General features: G+C 38.5%; 1 protein-coding gene across 4 annotated transcripts in view; it reads left to right on the top strand.

Moving 5' to 3' along the window:
* lims1 (LIM and senescent cell antigen-like domains 1) overlaps nucleotides 1–15,943 on the top strand; it is a 99,840-nt gene that overhangs the window by 19,954 nt on the left and 63,943 nt on the right. The window contains exon 1 of one of the 4 annotated variants that reach the window (XM_078402559.1): nucleotides 6,160–6,255. The exons of the other annotated variants lie outside the window; for them this stretch is intronic. The gene's annotated coding sequence lies outside the window, so the exon portion shown is untranslated. Of the gene's footprint in view, nucleotides 1–6,159; nucleotides 6,256–15,943 lie in introns of those variants that run through there. 4 annotated transcript variants of the gene reach the window in all.

The following is a 15,943-nucleotide window of genomic DNA, read 5'->3' as shown; positions in this document are numbered from 1 at the left end:
CACGCATTTCATGTCCTAGTGTATTACTAGGTGCAGGTTGGTCACCTTCTTATCAAACTCTTGATGAACCAGCAATGGTTTGAAATGTTGGAAAACCACTTACCATGAAAGTGCTTTGCGATTTAAAATGTATTGCTGATTGTCCTTATTGCTGCAGTTTATTACAGATTGTTTATCCTCAATTGAGAGTGGTTTGTTCTAGGATTAACTCCTTGTGTAATATCGATGCTTTGAACTCTAAATTAGAGGTTAAAGGTGGTAATGGATTGATCAGAGAATTTAGGGAATGGACCAAGTGACTACAACCAGTTAAATTGAAGGATTGTGAAATAATCAGTGCCTGGTTAGGAAGGAGAGTGCATTAGAATGGTTGAACTAAAAGGAGAAAGAAGGAAGACTTATTGACATTGTTCAATATTTGTTGAAGTAACAGTAAAACATTAATCTGTAGGCACACATCTAAGACAAAACATTGAACAACCTAGAACAGATGTGAATAAAGTGATCTAATTCTGTGAATGGTTGCAGTCTTTTGATTACATTTGAAAAGAAATGTCCAAGCCACATGATATGAATTCCCATAAATGGAGAGCTTGCAGACAACAAAACCAACAAGTTCAAACACGAGATAATGAAAAAAACATAGTGATCATTGTAATATCATCAGATTAAACCTTCAACAGCTAAATCCAGAAGGAATGAAATTCCAAGCCAATTCTCAATGCTGATTAGTCTTCAATACTGGACAAGATTGTCGGCAGTAATTAACTGTTCATGTTAAAATTTGGGCTCCTGGCATAACTTCTCTAACTTTCCGTGACATGTTTAATTTATGTGTACTAAGAAATTTCCTAGGGAGCTTTCTAGCTTCGGTCCCCAAAGGGCAGGTGTGTAATTCTCAACAGTGGGTGCCTCTACTAAGTCCTTGGCCTTTTTCAACTTCTAGGTGCAGACCTCTAACGAGTTCATATTTCTAACAACAATGGGTCTCTCTGTAGTTTAATCTGATGATACTTCAGTGATCACAGTGCTTTTTCATCCTCATGTATTTGAACTTGTTGCTTTCATATAATGCACGCTTTCTATGGGAATTCATATTGTGTTACATGGACTTTGTAAATTTAATACAAAGACTGCATCATTCACAGAATTAGATTGCTTTATTCACAATATCTGTTCTTTATTCACGACATCTGTACACCGTGGATAGCAAGATTGTAATCATGTATAGTCTTACAGTCAGTCGCTGACTGGTTAGCACACAACAAAAAGATTTTTGCTGTACCTCGGTATACGAGATAATAAACTTAACTAAACATCTGTTCTAGATCATCTAATGTTTTGTGTTAGATGTTTAATTTAGAGCTACGGCGTAGAAACAGGCTCTTCAGCCCATTGTGTACGTGCTGACCAACGATCACCCATATACTAGTTCTATCCTACATTCTAAGGACTATTTACAGAAGCTGTAAGCCAGCAATTCTATCACTAAGCCACGTGTGTCGACAGATTAATGTTTTACTGGTACAGCTTAATTTTTTTTTCTATTGGGAAAGTAAATGAATTTATTTGCTAATTTCAGGGCAGTATTCTCCCAGTTGTCAATAGATAGACTTTCACAAAATGCTGGAGTAACTCAGCAGGTCAGGCAGCATCTCAGGAGAGAAGGAACGGGTGACGTTTCGGGTCGAGACCCTTCTTCAGACTGATGTCAGGGGGGCGGGACAAAGGAAGGATATAGGTGGAGACAGGAAGATAGAGGGAGATCTGGGAAGGAGGAGGGGAAGAGAGGGACAGAGGAACTATCTAAAGTTGGAGAAATCGATGTTCATACCACTTCACAATTGTCAATAATCATGAGTACATGGCTTGGTATTCATTGCCGTTCTAAACGTTTAAACCAAATGAGTGAGAAAAGCAAAGATTTTTCTTTTGAATGTTAGTCGGTTGTTTAATTTTTTATTCTCATCAGGCAGGACTTCCACTGTGCTGAGATTTCTGACCACATATCCCTGGACCATGCTTTTTATTTTGCAGCGTGTAATCATGTTGATTCTCGCTGAAGTCCATTCCATGTACATTAAAGTGGCACACAAAGGCTTCACTCAGCATCAGTAGTTAATTCGCCCACAGAACAGCTTAAACAAACTGGTGAGGTCCACTTCATGCATCTGGCTCTTGATACAACAATTTACATTGAAGAAACGAAGAACTGCAGATGCTGCTTTATACCAAAGATAGACATAAAGTGCTGGATTACCCCCACCCCCTACTTTCAGTGTGAAGAAGGCTCTCGACCCAAAGTGTCACCCATCCTTTTTCTCCAGAGATGCTGCTTCACCCACTGAGTTACTCCAGCCGAATTTGGGTCTTATTTAAATTGAATGTCTGAATATCTTGAATGACTATCGATCAGAGCCTGTATTTTTTAATACTGATATTACAATTATTTAAGTTTTTAAAGTTAATCATGTAATCTGTATACGCTGAGCTTTATACAAACAAAGAGTCTCATTGCACCTTGGTGCACATGATAAACTAAACAAAATTGTGGACAATCTAAAACACTTATACTAACTTTAACACTTTTTGTGTATTTCCTGTCAGCAGTTTCTCATGTTGATTCCTCTGGGCTTGCCGTACTTGTGTCACGTTAACCTAGTGTGGGTTCAGCAGCAGAATTCCTAGCCTGACGACCAAAAAATCTGAGCAAGCTTACATTGCCCCATTGGAGACCAGGAATAATCAATCCACCAGCTGATTGCAGATGTCGCATGGATAGCCTACATTGTAGTCTGCACTTTTCTAGTTTAATTCTTTGAAGAGGCTATGTTTTCCAGTAAACTTGTATAAAAAGGCTGCATTCCTATATTTACTTGAATTTGTACATTCTTGCACAAGACAGACTTGGTTGTCTTTGGTGATTGGGTGTAGCTCTGATGCACCATTGAATTTGATCTGAAGTGTCTGAAGAAGGGTCCCAACCCAAAATGTCACCTATCCATTTTCTCCATAGATGCTGCCTGACCCGCTGAGTTACTCCACATTTTTGTTTCTATCTTTGGTGTAAACCAGCATCTGTAGTTCCTTTTTGTTACATGAAATTTGATCAGTGGATACTCCTCCAGTGAGCCATGGTTTGATCTGGCAGTGGAGTTATTTCAGAAACCACAATGGCCTGGGTTGAGTGCTGATCTGATAGGTTCTGCCTTCTGTTGGAAAATTGATGGGAGAGGCATTTATATATTGATTCAGGTCAACTTAAAGATGGATTTCAAAAGCAATAGTGGACAATTGTTCCATCATGCTCTCCCACATCAAAATATAGTTTTGACAGTGCCTCTTCCTAAATCCAGGTTTCTTACATTATTGAGTTTTCTTCAATTTTGCAGCTTTTCTTGGAACATCTGTGTGTTTCAGAAACTAGCTGAGAAACAAGTCTGCGATTTAAACGTGAATAATGTGAGGACAAGGATTCATGGGTCTCTTTTTAAAAAAGAACTCCCAGTAACTATGTGTAAAAGGCACAGCTGAAGTGACCACAATCAACTTTAACAGGAAGTACAGTATGGATGATTCATCTTTGCCTCGCCCTAAGTACTCTAACATCATCAAATCGATCTTCAGCCAATGTACTTTGCTCCACATGACATCAGGAAATGGCCAAGAGCACTTAGCCCAGCAGCAGGACTGTTCGCCCTGAATACATTTTGTGTTCCATCATCGGCAACAGCTTCAATTCAGTTACAATAGTGATATTTGTCGAATTACCCATTAAATATATTGCATTTTTTTAATAGTTGCTGGATCAAAATCCCAACCCCCCCCCCCCCTACCTAGCACCCTTCTAGAAGCATGTTCACTGCCTTCTCAATTTAACATGTATCATTGGCAGCAATGCCCACATCCTGTGAAAAATCAGGATGCATTCCTAATGGGACAAGTAGTAGGGATTGGTGTTGAAACCTTATGTTTGTGATATGTATTGACGACTTGTGTGTGCATGTAGGACATATGATGAGTAAGTTTGTGGATGACACGAATTGGTGATGTGGGTTGCAAGGAAAGATTGTCTATGACCACATTAGGATCTAGAATCCAATGGAAAGTTGAGTGTAGCATAGGTAGGTGGAATTTAAAGTTGACAAGAAGTGAGTATACCACAAGACATAGGAGCAGAATTAGGCCATTTTGCCCATTGAGTCTGCTCACCCATTCAATCGTGGCTGGTCTATTTTTTCCTCTCGACCCTATATGTATTTTAGGAAATCAAATGGAGGTAGAATATATTTAGTAAATGGTAGGATATCAAAGAGTTTTGATGAACCTTGAGACCCGAGTGTCCCTGAAAGTGACAACTTAGGAGAGTGGACAGGCTGGCTTGCATTCCCTGGACCACAGGAGGCTGAGGGTTGACCTGAAAGAGGTATGTTAAATTCTGAGGCATATGTAGCTAGATTTCTTTTAACTGTAATGCTATAATACTATAAAACAATATTCACTGTATCTCGGTATTTCAAGAAAGTTTTCTCTTTACATTACCTGTTGTACTTCTGTATGGCTTGATTGTACTTGTGTATAGTATGATCTGATTTAATTGGATAGCACGCAAACAAACATTTCACTGTATCTCGGTATTTCACACAAAAGGTGGTGGATGTATGGAACAAGCTGCCGGAGGAGGTAGTTGAGGTGGGGGTGATCCCAACATTTAAGAAGCAGTTAGACAGGCACATGGACAGGACAGGCTTGGAGGGATATGGACCAAATGTGGGCAGGTGGGACTGGTGTAGCTGGGACATGTTGACTGGTGTGGGACTGTTGGGCCGAAGGGCCTGTTTCCACACTGTATCACTCTGACTCTATGTGACAATAGTAAGAAACCAAACTCAATAAGATTATTTTGACATCTGCCTCATCTTTATGATGGCTACCACCAAGGAAAAATGAACATCAATATTCTGGAGATAACATCACGCACAAGTTGCACATGATCCAGACATAGTCATTTTTGGGCAGCTTTTGCTCTAAGCTGTCAAACCTCTAAGTTTTATTAGAGCTTCTAAAAGACACAAGGCAATGGTTGAGTTATGAGTCAGATAAATGGAGTTGCTTCAGAGTGAGCATTAATGGCTCTGTGGATCATTATACTACCAAAGATGGTGTACCACTGACAACCATGACTGTAGATGGCATATTCTGAATGTTAATCCTTTACATGGATGGTGTTAATTTGTACATATTTAACATACAAGGAACCACTTTTAGTTGGATAAATTGCCATTCTCCCAATTGTAACTTAATATTATGCAAAACTAATGCTTTTTTCCATTATTTAAAAAGCTGCATTCAAAAGAATTGAACCAAACAAGCATTTTTCATTCATTGTTCTGCTGATGATCTCTTGCAACTCTGAGCAAGTGATTTAATTTGAATTATGTAGGAAAGAACTGCAGATGCTGGTTTAAATAGAAGGTCGACACAAAATGCTGGAGTAACTAAGCGGGACAGGCAGCATCTCTGGAGAGAAGGAATGGGTGACGTTTCAGGTTCGGCTTCTTCAGACTGATCTAATTTAGTTTGAATTGTCAATATGCAGAATGCTGCTGGTCCAAAAATTAAGAGGTTCACACCAGCTTGTTGCAATGTATTTGTAGGTATTTAATCTGTACAAGTTGCAACTAAAGCTGACATGGTGAAAATGATGGTCGTGATGTGGATGTCCATGAAGCAGATTGCCACCATAAAGAGAAAATGGTGTCTTCATATTTCCGTTTAAGGAATGTAATTGTACAGAACTTGGCCAATCAGCAATACGATGTAAAAACATTTATTAAAAAGCTTTGTAATAATTCTTGCAAATATAAAGCATTTATATGCAGAACAAGAAAAATATGTTGCTGCAGATAAGTACATTTATAGTTAGAAGATGAATCATGCCAGGAAAATTTAACAGAAGTGTTGTCACGTTAGTATGTATTCTTTGGCAGCTGCTATATTTTTAAAATATTCTTGTTCCTCCCAAGTAGCCTCCAATCACCCCTGTTCTGTCTTCAAAAGTAGATAGCAGCTGACGTTTCCCTTATTCGGTGGCAATGTTACCGGATGCAGTGTTCAGCAAAGTAGGAAGTGGTTTAATAACTCAATTTGTCATACTCTTTGCAGATTAGTGGTATGTTGTATTTTAAGACACTGTATAAGTGATCATCTTGTGAAGAACTCTATTGATGAAACTTGAAACTGGCCTTTTGGAGAGTAAGTGTAAAATATTTTCTACACCTTCTTGTCTAGTTAGAACAAGAGTTGTATTAAATTTGCAGCTGTATAAGTATTTCTGATCTTAATGCATTTTGGAAGTACCAGTTAGTCACTTATGTCTTCTCTGGCCCTCCCTAGTCACCAATTTGTTGGAAGGCTTTCGGAATTTTATGGTGATATCCTAGTGAAATGGGAATTCCTGTCTCGCAGTAATTCCAGTTTTAATCAGCAAGAGTAACTGGGATCAAGGGCCAATCCTGCAGGGTGGATGGAACATTTAAGGTTTGAGTCATTGTGGGCCATTTTTCTGAATCTTTTGTTCACGGAAAGCAAGTGGTCTCGAAGGAAATACTTTCCGTGAGTGACTCACAGAACTGATCCTGGACTTAAGAAGGAATGTGTACTGTATTTGAATATTTAAAAGATCTTTTCCAATCATTCTATTGAGCTGGGTGTGTTTTCATTTCTGCTTTTTTCTTATAATGGGAAGTTACATTTTATTTATAATTTTTGAAAGCATGAGGGCTTCAGGGGAAATGGTTTAATTGGAAACAGAATTATTTTTTGTTATAATTTTTAACTAATTAGTTTAGTTTATTAATGTTGCGTGTGTCGAGATACTGAGATCTTCAGTATACCATCTGGAATTCTTTTAGTGATGAGTGATGAAATACTTTTAATGGATGTAGAAAAATGAGTGCATCGTACCTGGAAATGGGAGGATTTAACCCCACAGTATATTTGCAAACCAGATGAGGTCTAATAAGCTGTGTGTTGCCAATATTTTCTATAATTTATAATTATTATTAATACTGTCTATAATAATTTCAATAAGTTCGCTTAAATGGGATCCAGCGTCTTCACAATAAAATACGAAACCCTATGCTCGCAAACACCAAATATCAACACCCATTTCTCAACATCAGATACCAGTGTATATTTTCTCATCGTCACCTATTTTTAAAGCCCTTTTCTATTTCTGCACATCATTTTGTCGTGGATGATTCAGACCATTTTGTCGAAAGCCACAGAGGTTGCATCTCTACTTACTGCCAAAATAGCTTCAAATTAGCTGTTGAAATAAAGGAAACGGAAAAGCAGCAATTGTGCATGACAATTTGGCAGATTATTTTAATGTATTAGTCCCAAGATATCATATATCATATCATATCATATCATATACAGCCGGAAACAGGCCTTTTCGGCCCACCAAGTCCGTGCCGCCCAGCGATCCCCGTACATTAACACTATCCTACACCCACTAGGGACAATTTTTTACATTTACCCAGCCAATTAACCTACATACCTGTACGTCTTTGGAGTGTGGGAGGACACCGAAGATCTCGGAGAAAACCCACGCAGGTCACGGGGAGAACGTACAAACTCCTTACAGTGCAGCACCCGTAGTCAGGATCGAACCTGAGTCTCCGGCGCTGCATTCGCTGTAAAGCAGCAACTCTACCGCTGCGCTACCGTGCTGCCCGTGGTAAACAAAATTTAAATCTAGTGCTAATTTTTTTTGGCATATTTGTCAAAGTTGGGCTGTCATAAAAGAATTAGAACATGTATTGTCTTTTACCAAGCTCACCTAGAAGGAAATAATTCCATTATACGAGGGATAAATATTTGGTTACTAGTATCTTCACTTAAACATAAAACATGATCTAACCTGTATATATATAGACATCAGAAATAGTGCATTTGCCTAATTAATTTTGGACATTGAGGAGATTCTGGAGAGAAGGAAATGTATATAATGTATGTTTAGAATTAATTTTACATTTTTAATGAATAAGACTACATAAGAAACGCCTTGACAGATGCTTTGCAGAACCAAATATATGCTTGCAATTGACTGCAGGGCAGGAAGTAAACATTCATTTTATGGGTAAAAACAAGCAAAATGAAGTTGGTAAAATTCTAAAGAGCTGAGCAAGATTTACTTTTTGTTAGTAATTGGTACTTGCTGAATGAAGCACACATAAAAAGCCACATAATTAAACTATTAAACCAAATACAAAATGTGGGCGGTTTGCAAAGTATCAAGGATCATATCTATATTAGAACAACCCAAATGAAATGCTCTTTTTGCAAATCTTTCCCACAGTCACGCAGCTGGTAGAGCTGCTTTCTTGCAATGCCAGAGACCCGGGTTCGAATCTGACCTCGGACGTTGTCTGTGTGGAGTTTGCACGTTCTCCCTATGACCGCGAGGGCTTCTTCCACGTGTTCCAGTTTCCTCCCACATCCCAAAGACGTGTGGGTTTGTAGGTTAATTGTCCTCTATAAACTCCCCCTAGTGTGTAGATTACTGGATGAGAAAGTAGCATGACACAGGCCGTTGACCTTTCACCGCCCAGCGGCGGCTTCAATATCGGGAGCCCCGACCGCCCCGACGTGGCAAATCCAACAGCCTGACCGCGGGACAAGACGGCAGGGAAGAGAAAAAGACATTTTGGCCTTCCATCACAGTGAGGAGGGACTGGAGGAGACTCACTGTGATGGATGTTTCTTTTTGTTTGGTGTTAGTTGTGATTGTATGTGTTATTGCATTTTTTTTTTTTTTTTTTTTTTTTTTTTTTTTTACTTTATTTTTATTATTTTTTTTTTTTACATACATACAAACACAAACTAAACAAACATAGGAGATGCATATTGAATGTAAATACCCTTACTTTAAGTTCCCAAAAACGGAAGAGACTCGAGTCCCGGCATTGCCTGTATTAATAATGACCATCTTTTATCAAACATGTCTGTTGTCAACTGTAACCTTGCTGTGATTTTTTCCATTATATACACATTTTTTACCCTATCTCTCCATTGCATTATGCTTGGAGGCTGTGGTTTCAACCACGAAGTTGTTATCGTCTTCTTTGCTATCAGCAGCAGGATTGTCAGTAAATGTTTCGAACTCTTATCTGTCATACTGTCAGGAATTATACCCAAAATGTAAAGTGCTGGTTCCAGAGGGAAGTTAATGCCCATAATCTGTTTAATTTCCTTTTGAATATTCTTCCAGAAATCCTGTATTTTTGGGCAATCCCAGAATATATGAGTGGAGTCCCCAACTTCTCCACACTCCCTCCAACATAAATCAGTTGTATTACTATATTTCGATGTAATGAATGGAGTATAAAAGTAACGCATTTTAACTTTCCAGTCAAATTCCCTCCATGTTGGGCTCTTAGTTAGTTTATGTCCCTCTTTAAATGATTCCTCCCACCCTTCTTCTGATATTATGATATTCGCTTCCAGTTCCCATTTTTCTTTGATATGTAAGTTGTTCTCTTTGGATTCATGTTGTAGTGCTTCATAAATTTTTGATATAATCCCTTTTTTTGACTTGTCTTCCGAGAACCCCCACAACACTTCCTCTAATTTAGATGGAGTCTTGCAGATGTTCTCCCATTCCTGATGTTTCTGTAGGTAATCTCTTAGCTGTAAGAATTTGTAAAAGTCATGAGCAGGTAAATTGAATTCTTTTTGAAGTTGTGTGAATATTTTCATTGTTTGTCCCTGAAACATTTGATCTATGTATATTAGCCCTTTGTCAGCCCATCTGTCAAATCCTGAGTCCATGGTAGATGGTACAAAGTCTGGGTTTTTTGCTATTCTAGTAGCCCTGCTTACAGAATTTGACAGCTTCAGCTTCTTTCTTACTGCTGACCAGATTTTCATTGTTACCCTAATCCACTCGTTGCCCATCCTGAGCCTCTTCAGGGCCTTCTCGTTTAAAAATGGGAGTGATTCTAAAGGCAAATTTTTACAAGCGTTTTGCTCCATCTCCACCCACATTGAATCTTTCTCTTTAGTGGTCCACATGATTAAGGCTCTGAGTTGCGTTGCCCAATAATAATTTCTTAAATTAGGCAAGTTCAACCCTCCCTTTTCTTTTTTGCTAAGAAGCGTCTTGTATTTAATTCTTGCTTTTTTACTTTGCCATAAGAATTTCGATATAATTTTATCCAGTTTTTTTAGAAAAGCTCCCGAGATCATAATAGGCAACGATTGGAACAAAAACAACAGTCTTGGCAATATATTCATTCTGACTGTTTCTACTCTTCCCACCAGAGTCAACGGTAAAATCTCCCATCCAGCCAAATCATCCTTTATCTCAGATATCAGTTTCCCATAATTAGCTTCAAATAGCTGTGCTGTATTCGAAGTGATAATTATACCAAGGTATCTAAACCCTTTTTTGGTCCATTTAAAATGGACTTTTTCTTTAAGTTCCACTGGACAATCTCCTGAGAGCATCATTGCTATTGATTTGGCTTCATTTGTCAAATATCCTGATATTTCACCATATTCTTTTAGGTTATCTAGTAGAGCTGGTATAGACGTGGAGGGCTCCACTATGTATGTTAATAAATCGTCCGCAAATAATGACGTCTTGTGTTCTATGCCCCCTTCATCTTTTATTCCTTTAATGTTTTTATTTTGTCTTATTGACTCTGCTAACGGTTCAATACTTGCAGCAAACAGTAGCGGGCTCAGGCAATCTCCTTGCCTGACTCCTCTTTTGAGGTAGAAGAAGTCTGAGCAGCAGCCATTAATTCTGATCCGTGATTTGGGATTTTTATAAACAATTCTTACCCAGTCTATAAACGTTGAGTGAAACCCAAAAACCTTCAATGTTTGATATAAAAAGTTCCATTTCACCCGGTCAAACGCTTTTTGTGCATCTAGGCTAAGCAGCATGGTAGGTCTGGGATTATTTTTAGCACATGATATAAGATTTAGTGTTCTCCTGATATTGTTAGCCCCCTGTCTCCCCGGGATAAACCCCGTTTGATCTGGCTTGATTAATTTAGTTATATGTTGTTGCATTCTCTGTGCTAGTATGCTTGTTAATATTTTTAAATCATTACAGAGCAAGCTGACCGGTCTATATCCCTCACATGAAGTCGGATCTTTGCCCTCCTTATGTAATACGGAAATTATGGCTTCTGACCAAGTATCTGGGCGGTTTCCTGTTGATAGCGCATAATTAAAAACTTTACATAATTCTGGTGTTATGTCTTCTGCAAAACATTTATAATACTCCCCTGAGAAGCCATCTGTACCTGGGGATTTGTTACTTTTAAGGGTTTTTATAGTATCGGCTATTTCTTGTGACGAAATTGGTTTTATCATTTCAGATGCTTCTTCTACCTTTAATGCTGGTAAATGTAGTTTTTTGAAAAATTCTTGTGTTTTGGTCTCAGTGAGATTAGATTCTGAGTCACTGTATAAGTTTTTATAATATTCTGCAAAGGCCTTTGCTATCTCTTTTGGCTTAGCCATAATAAAATTGGAAGTGGGATGTCTTATTTTTGTAACTATTCTATTTGTTTGAGCTTTTCGCAGTTGGAATGCCAGTAACCGGCTTGCTCTGTTACCCATCTCATAATATCTTTGATTTATAAAACGAAGAGCTCCTTCTGCTTTATATGTTAAAAGTTCGTCTAACTCTTGTCTCATTTTTTTTAATTCGACGAGAATAGAGTTGTTTCTTGTTCTTTTATGTTCTAACTCCAACTCTCTGATTTTACTTTCTAGCTTTCCTTGCCTTTCCATTCGGGTTTTTTTCAATCTGGAAGTTATCTCTATTATTTTCCCTCTCATGACTGCTTTTCCTCCCTCCCATAATGTCGATGGTGAGACCTCGCCATTGTCATTTATTTGAAAATATTCCTTTAAGTTTAGTTTTAGTTCTTTGACAACCTTTTCACCTGATAGGATTGACACATTAAGTCTCCAGTACTTAAAGAAGGATTCCCTGCCCAGCTCAATGGATAGTATGACAGGGGCGTGGTCACTTATAGTTATGGATTCTATACTGCAGTCCCTGACTGTATGTATCTGTTGTTTTGACACACAAAAAAAGTCTATTCTCGAATAACTCCCATGTGGGTTAGAATAAAAGGTAAAATCTCTTCCTTTAGGATTATTATGTCTCCATGGATCAACCAGACCTAATTCTTTTATAACATTATTTAGGACTCTGGATTTTTTTGTTTTTGGTCCCCTCTCAGATGGCAACCTGTCTAAGTTACCATTCTGTATGGTATTAAAATCCCCTCCCAAAATTATTAACCCCCGTCCGTTACTGGTAAGTATATTGGCTATGTTTTTAAAGAATGTTTCATTTTCTTCATTTGGGGCATAGATGTTTAATATTGAAATACTCATATCTCCTATTTTGCCAACCACCATGATATATCTTCCCATATCACCTTTAATCACTTTCTCTACAGAAAATGGTAGGGATTTATTAATTAGTATGGCCACCCCCCTTTTCTTGCCATATGAAGCATGGAATACTTGGTTTACCCATTCCCTTTTCAGTTTTTTATGTTCATTTTCACTCAAGTGAGTTTCTTGGATTAGTGCAATGGCACATTGTAGTTTCTTCAACTGACTCAATATTTTCTTTCTCTTAATAGGGTGATTTAGACCGTGCACATTATAAGAAACAAGGTTCAACTTATTCATGACATTTTAAGATGTAGGCCATAAACTCGGTTCCTCCTATAAATCAAAACAACTGTGCAAAACGATACACAGCGAAAAAACAAACAAACAATACACATCTCCCTCTGAACTACTATACAAAAATAACATGTGACTCCCAAAAGTCCCGTCATCAGAGAGTGTGGCAATCTCTCTGGGGAAATAGCACAATGTGCACCTGCAACTTCTCAGAATTAAGTTGCTCCTTGCTCAAATTGAGATCCAGCTTTGCTCCTTCAACCAATTTTGACATTATTCAGTATAAGTGTTACTTAAATCCCATAACTAGCTCCTTTTCAATTCTTTGAACATTAAACATAAATTCAGATTGTCCGCATTATATATACTTCAGGATTGTCATTATTTTTTTACCCTTAGTTCCAGGCTGTTTTTTTTTTTTTTTAGTCCTTACCACTGTGAACCTCAGAGTTCATAGACCGAGGGCTTGTATGTCCGCCTCTGTGATGGGTGGCTGTCTCCTCTTTCCCTTCTGTCCTGTCCCCGTAGTCCAGCTGCCCTCCATCCTCACTCTCTGTAGTTTCTCCCACTCGTCCTCCTCCACATGGATCCCCATGTCCTTCAGCATGGGGGCCGCCTCCATCAGTGTATTGAATGTCTTCGTCTCTGTTCCCAGAAACACCTTCAGTCTTGCAGGATATGGGGACTGTGCCTTTATGTTTTTCTCCTTCAACTTTTTTATTACATCCCGCACTTGTTTCCTCTTCTTCTGTATCTCGGTAGTGTAGTCATGGTTGAAGTAAATGGTCCGTTCCTCATATGTTATTTTTTGTTTCCATGCTTGTTGTATGATGCGGTCTTTCACCTGGTGGTCAATGAAGCGGGCGATGATGGCTCGCGGGGGAGCCGCACTCTCTTTCGGTTTGGTAGTCAGCGAGCGGTGCGCTCTTTCGATACGGATATCGACGGCCGCCGAGATTTGTAATGTTGTTCGGATGAAATCAGTCACAAATCCTATGGTGTCGCCTTTCTCAGCGCCCTCCGGGATCCCATGTATCCGTATGTTATTACGTCTCGCTCTTGCTTCCAAGTCGTCACATTTTGCGGCTAACGCCGCCTCTCTTTGAAGAAGAAAGGCGACTGATCTTTCCAGCCGCGCTGCCCTGTCTTCCGTCTCCCCCAACCTTTCTTCTATGTTCACTGTTCGTCGCTCCAGTGAAGCGGTTCTCTCCAAAAGCTCCTTTAAATTAGTTTCTAGTCTCACCAGAGCTTTTTTGTTGTCATTTACCGCTTCTGTGTGCTCTTGTCTTAACTTGCGTAGCTCCGCCAATATTACGGAGTCTTGTTCCCCACAGCTGGTTCCCTTATCTGGCGTGGCTCTCTTTGCCGAGTCCGTAGCTTTAGTATCCGCATTATCCTTTTTGTTTAACCTTGTCTCCATATTTTTATTTATCGTTAACTTTCGTTGTCGATATAACTTGCGATTGGCCCGCTTCCTGTTGTTACTAATGTTTAAAAGAGCTAGTTTTAATTGGTTTCTTTGAGAGCTAACTTTTTAGATTGTCTAGTCCAACATGGCGCCACCGGAAGTCCGTTATTGCATTTTTATTGATTAATCTTATTGGTCTTATTGTTCAACTGCGGGTAATGTTTCATTTTACTACACATTTATGTGTATGTAACAAATAAACAAATAAACGACTAAATAAACGATAAACGACTATTGAACTATTGTGTACGGATGATATTCGGTCAGCATAGACTCTGAGCCAAAGAGCCTGTTTCTATGCTGTGTCTCTACTCAACTAAATGTTGGGTACGTCCATTAATAAATTTGGGGAAGAAGTATTCGGGCATTGTGTAGTAACAGGTATTTGCTTATTCTGAGGAGTGGGGGTAAAAGAGGCTATAAAAAGGAAGAAAATCTAAAACAGAAAAATGTGAAACTGTTCCTCTACATCTCCTGTGGTAAAATCATTAAGCATTTACTGGTTGAAAATCTTTATCAGTGCAGACTTTGGTGGCTAGATGCTTAACTTTTAGATTTTAGTGAGTTTAAAGCCTTAAGATATCAACATGAGACCACAAGGAACGGGAGTAGGCCATCGGATTCTCTGCAGTGGGGCATGGTCATGGGGAGTCTGCTGTTTAACGTTGATTGTATAAAAGGCAGGCATATTCTTTGTTTTAAATCTTCATTAGAAGCACAAGCAAATGGATCTGTGGAGCATTCACTTTGGAAAAAATCTCTCAAATACTCTTTGGGCAACAATCATGAAGCATGTCTATATGTATTACTATTTCAATATTGAATCTTTCTAGTCTCTAAATACTTCAGGTTTATTTTCTAAACTTATTTTCCTTTCCCTTCTCATCAATAGGTGGTAGTAATTTTCTAATCATTCATTTTCTTAATTTTAAATTTATTGGTATAAAATATTCATTTTGTATTGGCCTTTTTAGAAATAATGCATCCAAAGTGCTTCATATCTAATTATGTCTTGAAGATTGTTTGTTAGTAGTGATTGTAGGTTTGTACAATATATCAGAACAAAACTTGCATTGGGCAATTTCAAAGTCGTGCTGTAGTTGGATTGTTTTTCTTTATCTTTGCACACGGTCCTCTGGGATTACAAGATCATAATGATGTCAACATTGCGGCATCTGGCAGGAACAATGAGATTTAAAGAGATTAAAGTTATGGAATAAAACTGAACATAAAATTGTACTTTCTCTTGGCTATTGGCATCGATTGACATTTCTTTAACAATCACCACATCATTACAATGTCATGTTCTTTTATTTTCAAGACTGGTGCTTTTTCACCATGTTAACCATATTATTATTTTGTGTCATCACATAACTGTTTGCCAATAGCGAGCAAATTTTAGTGCCATGTCGGTCTCTGCAAGATCCTTTACAGTGCATGTGTCATGCAGCATGCTCATATTAAATTAACCATCTTAAAACACCTCATTCTTGCCTTCCTATTTATGCAAAACAAATTGGGGGAATTAAATCCACCAGCTATTTCTGAAGATCTTCAACTTGCTGACGGAATTGTCAATGTGTTCATGTATTTATCCCCAGAAAGGTATAGTGGATTTCATAAGGGAGTTGTAGAATTCCTGTCCTCTGTCAGGTGGTTCAGCCTTGCTCCAAAGAACTGAGCACAAAGTTTAGAGATGCTGCGGGGAAACGGGTCCTCCAGTCCACCAAGTCCACGCCAACC

The sequence above is a fragment of the Rhinoraja longicauda genome, chromosome 7 (assembly GCF_053455715.1).
Source record: "Rhinoraja longicauda isolate Sanriku21f chromosome 7, sRhiLon1.1, whole genome shotgun sequence".
Classification (NCBI taxonomy): Eukaryota; Metazoa; Chordata; class Chondrichthyes; order Rajiformes; family Arhynchobatidae; genus Rhinoraja; species Rhinoraja longicauda.
Note: the sequence above shows the minus strand (reverse complement) of the source record. Positions and strands in the feature narration are given on the sequence as shown.